General features: G+C 43.3%; 1 long non-coding RNA gene across 1 annotated transcript in view; it reads left to right on the top strand.

Annotated features, from left to right (window-relative positions):
- LOC138844994 (uncharacterized) overlaps positions 1-7,774 on the top strand; it is a 43,967-nt gene extending 36,193 nt beyond the window's left edge. The window contains exon 6 of the long non-coding RNA XR_011381553.1: positions 7,441-7,774. This is a non-coding gene — a long non-coding RNA (uncharacterized lncRNA). The remainder of the gene's footprint in view (positions 1-7,440) is intronic.
- Positions 7,775-15,579: the final 7,805 nt, after the last annotated feature.

Below are 15,579 nucleotides of genomic sequence, written 5' to 3' on the forward strand. Positions count from 1 at the left end.
GGCTGGCGTCACAGCTCACTAGACTAATCCGCCACCTGCAGCGCCGGCACACCAGGTTCTTGTCCCAGTCAGGGCGCCGGATTCTGTCCTGGTTGCTCCTCTTCCAGTCCAGCTCTCTGCTGTGGCCTGGAAGGCAGTGGAGGATGGCCCAAGTGCTTGGGCCCTGCACCCACACGGAGACCAGGAGGAAGCACCTGGCTCCTGGCTTCAGATCAACACAGTGTGCTGGCTGTAGTGGCCATTTGGGGAGTGAACCAACGGAAAAGGAAGACCTTTCTCTCTCTCTCTCTCACTGTCTAACTCTGCCTGTCAAAAAAAAAAAAAAAATAGAACTATCTCTCCTTGTATTATTATTTTTTTTTTGACAGGCAGGATGGACAGTGAGAGAGAGAGACAGAGAGAAAGGTGTTGCTTTGCCGTTGGTTCACCCCCAAATGGCCACTGCGGCCAGCACACTGCAGCCGGCACATGGCGCTGATCCGAAGCCAAGAGCCAGGTGCTTCTCCTGGTCTCCCATGTGGGTGCAAGGCCCAAGCACTTGGGCCATCCTCCACTGCACTCTTGGGCCACAGCAGAGAGCTGGACTGGAAGAGGAGCAACCAGGACAGAATCCGGTACCCTGACCGGGACTAGAACCTGGTGTGCCGGCGCCTCAGGCAGAGGATTAGCCTATTCGCCTCAGGCAGAGGATTAGCCTATTGAGCCTCAGAGCTAGCTATCTCCTTGTATTATTAAAGGCTGATTAAAAAAAGTGGAATCCTCTCATCTGCAACAAATTGGATGCAATTGGAAAACATTATACTTAGTGAAATAAACCAGTCCCAAAAAGAAAAATTCTCCCTGATCTGTTGTAACTAATAAATACCAAAATGGTAACCTATAGAAATGAAATTGATACTTTGAGATGTGATGATTTTACACAGCTTTTGTCTCGACTGCTAAGGAACAGTTTTTCTTTTTTCATACTATTTGTTGAACTCTTCACTAAGTACAGGGTTAATCTTATGTGTGTAGTTAATTGAAAATAGATCTTAGTGAAAAATAAGATTTGGAATAGGAGAGGGAGGGGGAGGAAGGGTGGAAGTGTGGGTAGGTTGGGAAGAATCACTGTGTTCCTAAATTTGTGTTTATGATATAAATGCATGAAGTGTGTATACCTTAAATAAAAGGTTTCTGTGGGGGGAGGGAGAAGAATGTAAAACAAAACAAAAATGCTGGTAGTAGAAATTTAATTAAATGGAGCTGATTAAATGCATGCTTTAGCTTTTATCCCCTTCCAAACAGATTTAAAGTATAAATAAGGGAATTTGGGTGAAAAATTGATGTGAAACACAGTGATAAAGAGATTGGAGAAGAAAAAAACAAAAACAAAATGGTGGATGCTGCAAGGACCGGGCAAATGATACCAGACTTGATAGACCTGTGAATGCCAAATTCTACAGCAGTGGTTGTGAAGCTGAGCAGCAGTCTGGTTTACACTGAAAAATCCCCGAAAGCCTTGAGAGTCGGTAACTGGAGGTTCTTCTTGAAGTCAGGTTGAAGGCGAGCTAATGTCAGCAGATTGTATGAAGGTCTGTTTAAAAAGCAGTTATATGGATGAAGTAAAATGTTGTGTATTCATACAAAGGAATAAAAAGAATGAAGCAATAAAAGAAATGAAGTCCTGAGTCATGCTAAAACATGGATGAACTTTGAAAACATTATACTAAGTGAGAGAAGCTAGGTACAAAGAACCACATATTGTGTGGTTCCATTCATATGAAATTCCCAGAAGAGGCAATTTCATAGCAATAGGAGGTTGGTTAATGGTTGCCTAGGGCTAGGGAGAGAGTAGAATGGAAAGTTTCTGCTAATGGGTGTGGGCTTCTCTTCTCTTTGGAGTTAATAAAAATGGCCTAAAATTTATTATAGTGATGGATGCAAAACCCTATGAATATAACAAAACCATTAAATCAAATTGTTGAATTGTTCTTTTAAAAATAAGAAAATGCACAGCCCTATCCAAAAATGGGGCAAAGGCCCTAGCAAACATATCACCAAAGGAAATATATAGATGGTAGAAAAGCATATCATAGATGTTTCACATAAGATGCATGAAAATAAAACCAATGAGATACCACTACACACCTATTAAAATATCCAAAAAGCAAAACACTGACAACACCAAATGCTGGCAAAGGTGTGGAGCAACAGGAACTCTCATTCATTGCTGCTTGGAATGCAAAATGGTACAGCTGTTTGATGATTTCTTGCAAAACTAAATATACTCATAATATATGGTCTAGCAATCACTGTTCTTGGTATTTACCCGAGGAGGTTGAAAACTTATATTGGGGCTGGCGCTGTGGCATAGTGGATAAAGCCACTGCCTGCAGAGCTGGCATCCTTTATGGACACCAGTTCAAGTCCTGGCTGCTCCATTTCCAATCCAGCTCCCTGCTAATGTACCTGGTTTGAAAGCAGCAGAAGAAGGTCCAAGTCCTTGGAGCCATGCACCAATGTGAGGGACCAGGAGAGGAAGATCCTGGATCCTGGCTTCAGATCTGCCCAGCTCTGGCCATTGGGGAGTGAACTAGAGGAAGGAAGATCTCTCTCTGTCTCTCCTTATCTTTCTTTCTCTCTGTGTCTAACTCTGCCTTTCAAATAAAATAAATAAATCTTTAAAAAATTTATATCCACACAAAAATTTGCACATGGATGTTGACAACAGCTTTTTTCAAAGTTGCCCAACCTTGGAAGCAACCAAGATGTTCTTCAGTGGATGAATGATCAATTATAGTGCATCCAGACAATAGAATATTTAGCACTCTAAAAAGAAATGAGCTATCAAACCATGAAAAGACGTGAAGAAACCTTAAATGCATATACTCAGTGAAAGAAGTCAATCTGAGAAAGTACACCCTATCTGATTCTGACTCTTAATATTCTGGAAAAGATAAAACTATGCAGACAATAAAAAGATCAGCAGTTGCCAGAGGGTAGCGGACGGGAGGGATGAATATGCAGAACACAGAGGATTTTTATGGCGGTGAAACTCCTCTGCCTACTATAATGGTGGATCCATGTAATTGTACATTTGTCCAAACCCATAGAATGTTCAACACCATGAGTGACCCCTAATGTAAGCTCCAGACTTCGGTTGAACATGGTATATCAATGTAGGTTCATCAGTTTTACCAAATATACCACTGTAGGGGGAGATGTTGATAACAGGAGAGGTTGGACATGGGGTATGCATTTATGGGAAATATCTGTACCTCCCTCTCAACTTTGCTGTGAACTTAAAACTGCTCTTGGCTGGCGCCGCGGCTCACTAGGCTAATCCTCCACCTTGCGGCGCCAGCATACCAGGTTCTAGTCCCGGTCGGGGCACCGGATTCTGTCCCGGTTGCCCCTCTTCCAGGCCAGCTCTCTGCTGTGGCCAGGGAGTGCAGTGGAGGATGGCCCAGGTGCTTGGGCCCTGCACCCCATGGGAGACCAGGAGAAGCACCTGGCTCCTGCCATCGGATCAGCGCAGTGTGCTGGCCGCGGCGGCCATTGGAGGGTGAACCAATGGCAAAAGGAAGACCTTTCTCTACTGTCTCTCTCTCACTGTCCACTCTGCCTGTCCAAAAAAAAAAAAAAAAAAAAAACAAAAAACAAAAAAAAAAAAACTGCTCTAAAAGGTAAAGTCTACTTTAGAAAATTAAAAAGAGAAAAGGGAGATGGATACAGCTTCTGTCCCTATGGAATATACCTACTAGCATGTATTATTCTTGGGAAAAAAAAACTACAGAAATACTTCAACATTTTTCTAAGTTGATTCTAAAACTCAGTGTACTGAGAGGGCAAACCAGATAGGCGATCTTCTTGCAAAACTGTCCAAATTCAACCTGCGCCTACCATGCATCAGAGGGCCCTAATAATGCAGTGCCTTTCAGCCCCGTATCATCTGAGATGGCTCTAACAGCATGAAAATTAGTCAGCTCTCCATGTACATGGGTTCTGCATCTGTGTGTTCAACCAACTTGAATTGGAAAATATTTGGCAAAAAATTGCATCTGTTCTGAACACATACAAACTTTTTTTCCTTGTCATTATTGCCTAAACAATATAACAACTATCTACATAGAATTCACATCATACTGGGTATTATGAGTAATTTAGAAATGATTTACGGCCGGTGCCGTGGCTCAATAGGCTAATCCTCTGCCTAGCGGCACCGGCACACCGGGTTCTAGTCCCAGTCGGGGTGCCATATTCTGTCCTGGTTGCCCCTCTTCCAGGCCAGCTCTCTGCTGTGGCCCGGTGTGCAGTGGAGGATGGCCCAAGTGCTGGGGCTCTGCACCCTCATGGGAGACCAGGAAAAGCACCTGGCTCCTGGCTTCGAATCAGCGCGATGTGCCAGCTGCGGCGGCCATTGGAGGGTGAACCAACGGCAAAATGGAAGACCTTTCTTTCTGTCTCTCTCTCTCTCACTGTCCACTCTGCCTGTCAAAAAAAAAAAAAAAAAGAAATGATTTACAGTATGCGGGAAGTATGTTGGTCATATGCAAATACTATACCATTTTATATAATGGACATGTGCATTCAGAAATTTTTTCCAAAGAAACCTTTTATTTAATGAATACAAATTTCATAAATACAACCTTAGGAATATAGTTATTCTTCCCTCTGTACTCACCCTGTCACCCCCACTCCCCTCCTCATTCCTCTTCCCTTCCCAGTCCCATTCTCCATTAAGATTCATTTTCAATTAACTTTGTACACAAAAGACCAACTCTGTACTAAGATTTCAACAATTTGTGTGCACTTGCGTGCGCGCACATACACACACACACACAAAGCTGTCTGAGAGCAAGTTTTACAGTTAACTCTCATAATACAACTCATTAAAGACAGAAGGCCTGCATGGGAAGTTAGTGCACAGTGACTCCTGTTGTTAATTTAACAATTAACACTCTTATGTATGATGTCAGTGACTACCTGAGGCTCTTGACATGAGCTGCCTAGGCGATGGAAGCCTTTTGAATCTACAAACTCCATCAGTATTTAAATAAGACCATAAGCAAAGTGGAAGATCTCTTCTTCTTCAGAGAAAAATACATCCTTCATTGATGGCCACTTCTTTCCACTAGAGTCTCACTCACAGAGATCTTTCAGATAGGTCATTTTTTGCCACAGTGTCTTAGCTTTCCATGCCACATTCAGAAATGTTGATACCCACAGAGGTCCTGGAACCAATCACCCAAGAATTCCAAAGAATGCTTATATGTAATAAAATAGAATCTTTGCAACAGAAAAGTCTTAAGACTAAGCCAAGAACAACTGAATTTACTTTACAAACTAAAATACCATGGCTCAAAGAAATTAAATTAATTAAAGGTAGAGTTAGGGCTGACACTGTTGTGTAGTGGGTAAAGTCACTGCCTGTAGTGCCAGCATCCCATATGGGCACGAGTTCAAGTCTCAGCTGCTCCACTTCTGATCTGACTCTCTCCTGTGGCCTGGGAAGGCAGTAGTTATGGCCCAGGTCCTTGAGCCCCTGCACCTGTGTGGAAGACCCAGAAGAAGCTCCTAGCTCCTGACTTTGGATCAGCCCAGCTCCAGCCATTGCGTACCATTTGAAGAGTGAACCAGTGGATCGAAGACCTCTCTCTGCTTTTGCCTCTGCCCCTCTATAACTCTGCCTTTCAAATAAATAAAATAAATCTAATTTTAAAAAAGCATCACAGAATCCTTTTTTTTTTTTTTTTAAAGATACTTGTTCAGGTTCAGGTTGAATGGTAGAATCAACTCTAATTCCAGAACATGTATTCTAACCTTTATGCTAGACATCTCTTTAGTACTTATCTTCAAAAAGTTAAGTCTACTTTGTGGCAGTATTATTTGATCATTTGAGGCTTCACAAAATTATTTATTTATTTCATTTTGCTTGAAAGGCAGAGAGACAGAGATAAAAGAGAGGAGAGATCTTCCATCCATTGATTCATTCTTCAAATGCCTGCAACAGTCAAGGCTGGGCCAGGACAAAGCCAGGAGCTGGGAATTCAGTTCGGGTTTCTCAAAAATGCAGCAGGGACCTAAGTACTTGAACTGTCATCTGCTGCCTCCCCCGGGGTGTACATTAGTTGGAAGCAGAGGAGCTGGGACTGAAACCAGGCAGTGCAACTGGGATGTGGGTATCTCAAGCCGCATCTTTTTTTTTTTTTTTTTTTTTTTTTGACAGGCAGAGTGGACAGTGAGAGAGAGAAAGGTCTTCTGCTGCTGTTGGTTCACCCCTCAATGGCCACTGCGGCTGGCGCACTACGCCAATCTGAAGCCAGGAGCCAGGTACCTCTCCTGGTCTCCCACGCGGGTGCAGGGCCCAAGCACTTGGGCCATCCTCCACTGCACTCCTGGGCCACAGCAGAGAGCTGGACTGGAAGAGGAGCAACCGGGACAGAATCCAGCGCCCCGACTGGGACTAGAACCTGGAGTGCCTCCACAGGTGGAAGATTAGCCTAGTGAGCCACGGCGCCAGCCCTCAAGCAGCATCTTAACCACCGCTCCAGATGTTCACCTAATTTTGAGTTTTAATCGTACTCAGGGAAGTTTGTCCATTTTCTTGGTTTTCTTTCTTTCTTTCTTTCTTTCTTTCTTTCTTTCTTTCTTTCTTTCTTTCTTTCTTTCTTTCTTTCTTTCTTTCTTTCTTTCTTTCTTTCTTTCTTTCTTTCTTTCTTTCTTTCTTTCTTTCTTTCTTTCTTTCTTTCTTTCTTTCTTCCTTCCTTCCTTCCTTCCTTCCTTCCTTCCTTCCTTCCTTCCTTTTTCTTTTTTTTTGAAGCAGTTTTTTTTTCTTAATTTATTTTAAAATTAGAGTTACAGAAAGAGGAGGAGCAATAGAGATGAGAGAGAGAGAGAGAGAGAGAGAGAGAGAGAAATTAAGAGAGATCTTGCATCCACTGATTCACTCTCCAAATGACTGCAACAGCCAGGGCTGGGCCAGGCTGAAGCCAGGATCCCAGAGCTTCTTTTGGATCTCCCACGTGGGTACAGGGCCATCCTCCACTGCTTTTCCAGGCACATTAGCTTGGAGCTAATCAGAGGTGGAAGCTGGATCAAAAGAGGAACACCTGGGTCTCAAGCAGGCAGCGGTTTTACCCAGTACACCACAATGCTGGCCCCTCCTTGGTTTGTTTTCTAGGCTTCTTGTTCAGGAAAAATTATTCCAATATTGTATTGCTGTAAGAAGGAATTGTGGATTTTTTTTTCCAGTCATAACCCTGGGTTCATACAAACTGTTTTGTGTATAAGTAGTTTGTTCTTTTTTTTTTTTTCAATATGGCTTTACCACAGTTTGTTTAACCATTCACCCCCTGAAATACTTCTCTATTGTTTTTCATTGTCAGTTATTATAAATGAATTTACTACAGATACTTGTGTACAGTTTTGTATGTGAACATATCTTTTCTATTTTTTAAGATGAATGCTCATGGAACAAGTGTGTAGCAGAGCAGTAAAGATGCTGGCTGCTTGAGATGCCTGCCTACCATATTGGAGTACCTGGATGACTCCAGCTAGAACACACCCTGGAAGACAGCAGCCAACAGCTCAAGTCCTTGGATTTCTGCCACCAATGTGGAAGACCTAGCTTGAGTTTCTGCCTTTGACTTGGCCTGGCCCTGGCTATTACAAGTGTTTGGGGAGTGAAGTAGTGCACAGAAGACTCACTCTCTCTTCCTTTGTCTCTGTGCCTTTCAAATAAATGAAAATTAGGATACCTGCCCACAAATAAAGTTCCCAGATCATATGGTAATTGTGTATTAGTCTGTAGACACAATAGCTGCTAATGCTCTTCTAAACCAGTCCCATGATTATACATTCCCACTAGCCATGTATGAGTAATCAAGTTCATCTACATTCTTGCCAGCATTTGGTGTTTTCATTCTTTTATTTTAGCCATTCTGATAGGTATGAGTTGTAATAAATAGTCTGACTCTTAAAAGGGCAGGGGGGCCTTCTAAAAGCTTCAGTGCCAACAGCATATCCAAAATGAATAACCCAGAAAGTCTTATCTTACAGTATTATGTCTTGTTTATTTATTTATTTATCCATTCAGTAAGTATTCATTGAGCACCCACTAAGGGGTTGACTTTGGGTATACAATGAGCATAACAGATGTGGTTCTTGAATTTGTGGTCCTTACACTCTGATGGGGAAAGATAGACATTAAATAAGTAAACAGATCAATACTTAGAGTTACATCCATATTAAACACTATAAGGAAAATGAATACAAGACTATGGGAGACAACAAGAAGGAACTGGATTTCAAAAAAAAAAAAAAAAGATTTCTTTATTTACTTGAAAGGCAGAATTACAGATGGGGAAAGACAGAGAAAGAGGTCTTCCATCCTCTGGTTCACTTCCCAGATGGCCACAATGGCCAGACAGGGATGATCCAAAGCCAGGAACCAAGAGCTTCTTCCGGGTCTTCCATGCAGGTGCAGGAGCCCAAGGACTTGGGCCATCTTCTACTGCTTTCCCAGGCCATCAGCAGGGAGCTGGATCAGAAGTGGAGCAACTGGGCCGGCGCCGTGGCTCACTAGGCTAATCCTCTGCCTTGCGGCGCCGGCACACCGGGTTCTAGTCCCGGTCGGGGCGCCAGATTCTGTCCCAGTGCCCCTCTTCCAGGCCAGCTCTCTGCTGTGGCCCGGGAAGGCAGTGGAGGATGGCCCAGGTGCTTGGGCCCTGCACCCCATGGGAGACCAGGAGAAGCACATGGCTCCTGCCATCGGATCAGCACGGTGTGCCAGCCGCGGCGGCCATTAGAGGGGTGAACCAACGGCAAAGGAAGACCTTTCTCTCTGTCTCTCTCTCTCACTGTCCACTCTGCCTGTCAAAAAAAAAAAAAAAAAAAAAAGAAGTGGAGCAACTGGAACTTGAACAACGCCCATAGAACAACGCCCATATAGGATGCTGGCACTGCAGACGGATGCTTACCTACTACACCACAGTGCCAGCCCCAGGGACTAGATTTTGATTGTGAGACCAAGAAATCTGAGACCAGAAAGATGAGAATGGGTCATGAAAGCGAATTTTAGGTGGAAGGTGGGGAGGTGAAGGAGAGAAATATTTCAAGGAAAAATGGCAATCTGAAACATGTGAGACTGGAAAGAGTTTGTGTTAAGAACATAGAACAACTCTTGTGCCTGGATTGCAGGAAGTGAGAGGGAGAGTGGTAGAAGAGGTTGGAGAGTTAAAGTGAGATCTAATCATGCAGGTACTTGTAAGTCATGTAAGAATTACTCCCTTCCTCCCCTCCCTCCCTCCCTCCCTCCCTCTTCTCTTCCTATTCCTTTTCCTTCCTCCTCCTCCTCCTCCTCTCTTCTTCTTCTTCTTCTTCTCTCTCTCTCTCTCTCTCTCTCTCTCTCTCTATCTCTCTTAAGATTTGCTGTGGTTGACAGTGTAGCAGAGTAGTTAAAGCCACTGTCTTCAGTGCCAGCATCCCATATGGGGGCTGCTTCAGGTCCCTGCTGCTCCACTTCAGATCCAGCTCTCTGCTGTGGCCTGGGAAAGCAGTAGAAGGTGGCCCAAGTCCTTGGGCCCCTGCACCTGAGTGGAAGACCTGGAAGAAGCTCCTGGCTCCTGGCTTCAAATCAGCCCAGCTCCGGCTGCTGCAGCCATTTGGGTAGTGAACCAGTGGATGGAAGATTTCTCTCTTTGCCTCTGCCTCTCCGTAACTTTGCTTTTTAAATAAAATAAACAAATATTAGGAAAAAAAATTTGCTTATTTGAAAAGTAGAGTCACACACACACACACACACACACCACACAGTCTTCCATCTTCTGGTTTATTCTTCAAATGTCTGTAACAGCCAAGGCTGGGCCAGGCTGAAGCCAGGAGCCAGGAATTCCATCTGGGTCTCCCATGTGGATTATAGGTACCCAAGTACTTTGATCATCATCTACTGCTTTCCCCAGCACATAAGCAGGAAGTTGCATCAGAAGCAGAGGCACTGGCTCCCCAATATTGGGTTGCGGGTGTTCCAAGCAGTAACTTAGCTCGCTGTGCTACAATGCCTGATATTTTATTTTCTGTTAAATACAGTAGGAAATCAATGAGGGTTTAAGATGAATTGCAAAGCTCTTTCTGGTCACAATGGGGAGCTTTAGAGGGAGAGGCAGGAAAAGAGCACAGGCTGGTGCTAAGGAGCTCAGCTACAGTGATCCATTCAAGAGAGGCTGGGGTTTGGAGATGAAGAGGTATGGACAGATTACAAAAATATTTTGAAAGTGAAGTCGGTAGTACATGGTAATGGGCTGGCTGTTATGAGCAAAGGAAAGGGACTTTGTGAAGATGACTCCTAGGCCTGTGACTTTAACAAATGAACAGATGGTAGTTCCATGTATTTCAATAAGGAAATATTTAAAGCTACAGAACTGGAGGAATCCACCCAAAGGGAAGTGTAGAGAGAAGAAAGAAGTAGGTCCCAGAAGGAGCACTGGGTGTCTCTAATATATCCAAAGGGGAGGAGAAGAGAAGGAGCTGTCAGGGAGATGGCTTTCCCTGAGCAATGGGAGAAAGAAGACAGCATGGTGATACAAAGATGGACAGGAGTGTTTCAATAACAGACCAGGCAACTATGCTGAATGCTTCTGAGAGGGTGAGGTCTGGAATGTATCTACCGGATTTGGTATTATCTCAGTAGTGTGCTGAAGCTAACTCCTATTAGCCCAATGAACCTATTGTGGGTATCTCTTCCCAATTCTGCGCTTAGTGAGGATACATCGGTGGCTTCAAGTCAGCCATGGCGGGGGAGTATTTACACGATGTAAGTTGGCAAAAATTTCCCTGTTTTCTGTTTTTGTTTGGGAGTTGTTTGTTAAACTTGTACCAGCTTTCTACTGGCAAGGTATCTTCATTTGCAATGAAGTGGAAGTGGAAATGGCCTTCTCTGATCTCTCTGGTCCCATCAGAAAGTATTCAGAACGTTTTTCATGGAAATGAATTCACTTCAAAGGCCCCAGCAGGGTGTCTGAACTTTGTTTGAAGTGGGCTTTACCTTTGCCACAGGACTCTCCAATCTTAGCCTTTTAGTCACTAAGTTTCACAACATTGATGCAGACCAACAGGAAAAAATTCAGTGCGGTCTTATGAAGAATTTCTTCCAACTCTGAGATGCTATAATTCTGTGTTGGCTGCAAGAAATTCCAGGAAGCATAAGCAGTAAACCACATTTCATTTACTCCTGGGTTTATTTGCTTGGTAAAAATAATCATTAGAAAATTCCAGAATTCATGGGATATGAGATGACATTTCCCATCTTTCTTTTTTATTTAAAAAAAATGCTTGCTATTCTATCAAAATATAGATAAGAAAATTGTTTGGAAGATGGAAACATTTGGTATTTTCAGTATCATGATGACTGAATTAGATAATTTGATAATCAAACTAATTATTGAATCATCAGATGTTCAGATAAAATCATCTAAAGAACTGTTAGTTTAGTTGCCACATTACTCTAAATCCTGCTCTCCTAAAGGTGAACTAAAGATCACAATGCATGCATTGTACAGTCTTCTGTTTACTGAAGAAGTAGCATGCAAACCTAGTTCAGAAAGCTCTGAAAGTTTGTTCTATGACACATCTTTACTCCCAACATGTAGCAATGACAAATAAAGCTTATCGGGCTTAAAAACTAAACAAACACTTCTGTGGCTCAGAGTTGGGACAGAAGTACAAAGTGAGCTCAGCGGAAGCCACAAGCTTACGGGGCTCTGAGTCTGGAACCAGGCAATATTAGCTAGAGTTTGGCTCTTCCAGAGTAAATTAAAATAAAAGAGTTCCATGCCGAGATGAGAGACTGAAGCCAGGCTCACTGCTTGAAGCCAGGGGCAGGGCAGGCTCCTCCTACTCATAAAGAGATACTGAAATAGAAGCTTTTCCTGCCTGGGACTACAGCTTTTAGCAAACTGGATTTAGAGGGAGGACACAGATATAGCTTTGGGACCACAAAAGGAAGCAGTCCACTCCCTGGCTTGATGCCTGGATCTCTGTGGTGGGCTAGACCTTGGAAGTACCAATAGCAGATCAGGGTCTGAACTGGGGTCCCAGGGAGGCAAGTGCAGAATGAAGGCAATCTCAAAACCACTAGATAAGGAGTTCCAAAGCACAATGGAAATGGGGAGAAAAAGAGACACGGAATGCAAGCCTAGAACAAAAATGAGCTCCTGAACCAAAAGCCAGTGCCAAGAAAACCAATTAAACGATAAGAACATGAATTTACTCCTGTAGAAAATAAGGTATTAAACAATCTGAGAAAACATTTAAATATTTTTTCAAAATGCATAAGGAAATGAGTGGAGGAATAACTTCCATTGAGAAAAAACAACAAGACATTGTAAAAATCCATACATAAATGAACTCAGAGTGGATAAATAGTGAAAAGGGCAACTAGAAATCTTGGCATTGAAAAATAAAGTCATTAAAATGAAAATCCAATAGATGAGATAAGATGCAGACTGGAAACAAAGAGAAAGTGAAGTAAAGGCAATGCTGAGGATTTCACTCAGAAGACAAGTCAGTTATAAAGAGAGAAAACTGAAGAGAGAGCAATTAGCAGACATGGAGGCATACTCCCTGTGGCTTAGCAGGTAAAGCCAATTCCCGCAGCACTGGCATCCCCATATAGGCGCCAGTTCTTGTTCTGCTTGCCCCAATTCCAATCCAGCTCCTTACTAATGCACCTGGGAAAGCAGCAGAAGATGGCCCAAGTTCTTGGACCCCTGCACCCACCTGGGAGATCTGGAGGAAGCTCTTGGCTCCTGGCTTCCATCTGTCCCAGCCCTGGCCTTAGCAGCCATCTGGGGAGTGAATCAGCAGATAGAGACTTCTCTCTCTATCTCTGCCTCTCTCTCTCCCTCTCTATAACTCTACCTTTCAAATAAATAATTGAATCTTAAAAAAAAAAAAGACAGAAACAGGGGATTTATATGATTCAACACATATCTACTAGGAGTTTCTGAAAATAAGCATGAAAGGAATGGTGGAGAAGCAATATTTGAAGAGGAAATAGCTAAGAATTTCTCACAGTTAAATAAAGATCTGAGACATTAGATCAAAAGGTCAAATAGAGTACCAAGCAGGATAAACAAATCCACACATCTTAGTAAACTACATAACAATTTAAAAGATGTTAGAAGGGGTGGGCGTTTGACTCAACAGCTGCCTGGGATGCCTGCAATCCCTTATCAGGGAACCTGGTTTCAACTCCACTGTCAGCTCCCAATTCAGCTTCCTGCTCAAGGAAACCGCAGGACACAGCTGGCGATAAACTCAAGTATTTGAGTCCCTGCTGGCCACATAGGAGACTCAGATGGAGTTCTAGGTTCTTGGCTTCAATCTGACCCAGCCCCATCTGTTGTAGACATTTGGGGAGTGAAGGAGCAGATGAAAGATCTCTCTCTCTCTCTCTCTCTCTCTCTGCCATTCAAATAAGTAAAAAAAAAAAAAAATTAAAAACAAAACAATTTGAAAAGATACATCAGCTTCATAGGAATGAAAATTGACTGATAGATGACTTGTCATTAGCAAAAGAAGACAATGAAGTAACATCTTTTTAGTGCTAAGGGAAAATATTAGACAACCTAAAAGTGCACACCTTTTAAAATTATTATTCAACACTGAGGACCAAGTTTATGCATCAATATAAACAAGAGTGAAATAACTGAAATGGAAAACAAAGTCATATTACAATAAATAAATACAAACAAAACTTATTTTTCAGAAAAGATATAAATATGAAACACACACAAGCTAATATGAATACACAGTCTTTAACACAATTAACTAAGAAAGAAAAGGGTAAAAATAAATAATATTAGGCATCATAAAGAAGCTACAACCACACATACTAAACAGAGTCATAAATTACTACATTATATAAATACTACAGGTACCTTTAGGCCAACCAATTTGAAATCTTGGATGACATGTGTTAAATATGTTAGTGGTGTGGGTATTTGGCCTGGTGGTTAAGACACCAGTTAAGACCGGCGCTGCAGCTCACTAGGCTAATCCTCCGCCTTGTGGCGCTGGCACACCAGGTTCTAGTCCCGGTCGGGGCGCTGGATTCTGTCCCGGTTGCCCCTCTTCCAGGCCAGCTCTCTGCTGTGGCCAGGGAGGGCAGTGGAGGATGGCCCAGTGCTTGGGCCCTGCACCCCATGGGAGACCAGGAGAAGCACCTGGCTCCTGCCTTCGGATCAGCGCAATGCGCCGGCCGCGGCGGCCATTGGAGGGTGAACCAACGGCAAAGGAAGACCTTTCTCTCTGTCTCTCTCTCTCACTATCCACTCTGCCTGTCAAAAAAAAAAAAAAAAAAAAAAAAAAAGACACCAGTTAAGAAGTCTGCATTCCATATTGGAGTAACTAGGTTCAATGCCCCACTCTCATTCCTGACTCCAGCTCCCTGATAATGTAGCAACTGCAAGGCAGTGGTGATTGTTCAAGTAATTGGGTTCTGTCACCCATGTGATAGACATGGATTGAATTCCAGAATCCTGGCTTGGTCCTTGCTCAGACAAGGTAATGGCAGGCATTTGGGGTAGTGAGCCCGCAGATGGGAGCTTTTTCTCTCATTTGTCTCTACTTCTCAAATTAAAAAAGAGAGAGAGAGAGAGAGAGAGAGATCTAAAAGATGCATTAATGATTTAATGCAAAACTTGGTGATCCCATTTGACATGAGTTCTTATAGTAGTCTTTCAGTTTGATTTGACCCTGACCAGACATTTAGCCTCTGACTCTGTAGGTCACATACTAGAAAAAGAAAAGAAAGAAAAAGAAAAAAAGAACATACGGTTAATTTGGGAATTTTGCCAAACAAAAGCTAGCCCCACTCACTTGATTGTTGTACCTAATGATTACCCTTAACTCGTTAATTTCGTATAGGCGTGATAGTCAATGGCAGTAATGGGTCAGCATAAAAAATTGACATCAATCAGGATTTAATGGATTCTGCACAAATATGGGCATGGAGTTAAGCCACATACTCCGTATATAATTCATATTTATTTTTAAAACAAAAGCTGCAAATCTTGGAAGGAATAACACTTCCATCTTTTTTTAAAACTTGGATGGCTAAGTAGGTGATCACGTAATATCTCTGTAATAGCTATGTCTCCTCCTTTGGCTTATACTGGAGCTTTATTTTCAAGGTTTTAAGAGAAGAGAAAAGAAAAGAAAAGAGAAGAGAAGAGAAGAAAAGCCAAGCCAAGCCAAGCCAAGCCAAGCCCTGAATGAATTATACAGCAGGAAGGAGCTAGCGGAAGCAGCCTGGGCGTCGTCAGCCTGACCCTGCCAGGTGGGCTGCCAGGGGACAACCCACAGCAAAGCTGAACGTGACAGAGACCGACGAGGACTGCACGGCGACACACACCTGCCCTTCAGTGTCCCCGGAGTGAGCAGGCATCTCGGGGACCGGCTGTGGCCCTGGGCGTCCCTCTGCTCGGACCTCAGGACCTGCAGAGTGGTCCGCGAGGGCGCCCGGAGGCAGCCCGAGCCGTGCACGTGCCAGGCCCACCGATCTGCCGGGAAGCCCCGGGAACGCCTGCGTAAGCTCCT

This window comes from Oryctolagus cuniculus, chromosome 13 (genome assembly GCF_964237555.1).
Source record: "Oryctolagus cuniculus chromosome 13, mOryCun1.1, whole genome shotgun sequence".
Lineage (NCBI taxonomy): Eukaryota > Metazoa > Chordata > Mammalia > Lagomorpha > Leporidae > Oryctolagus > Oryctolagus cuniculus.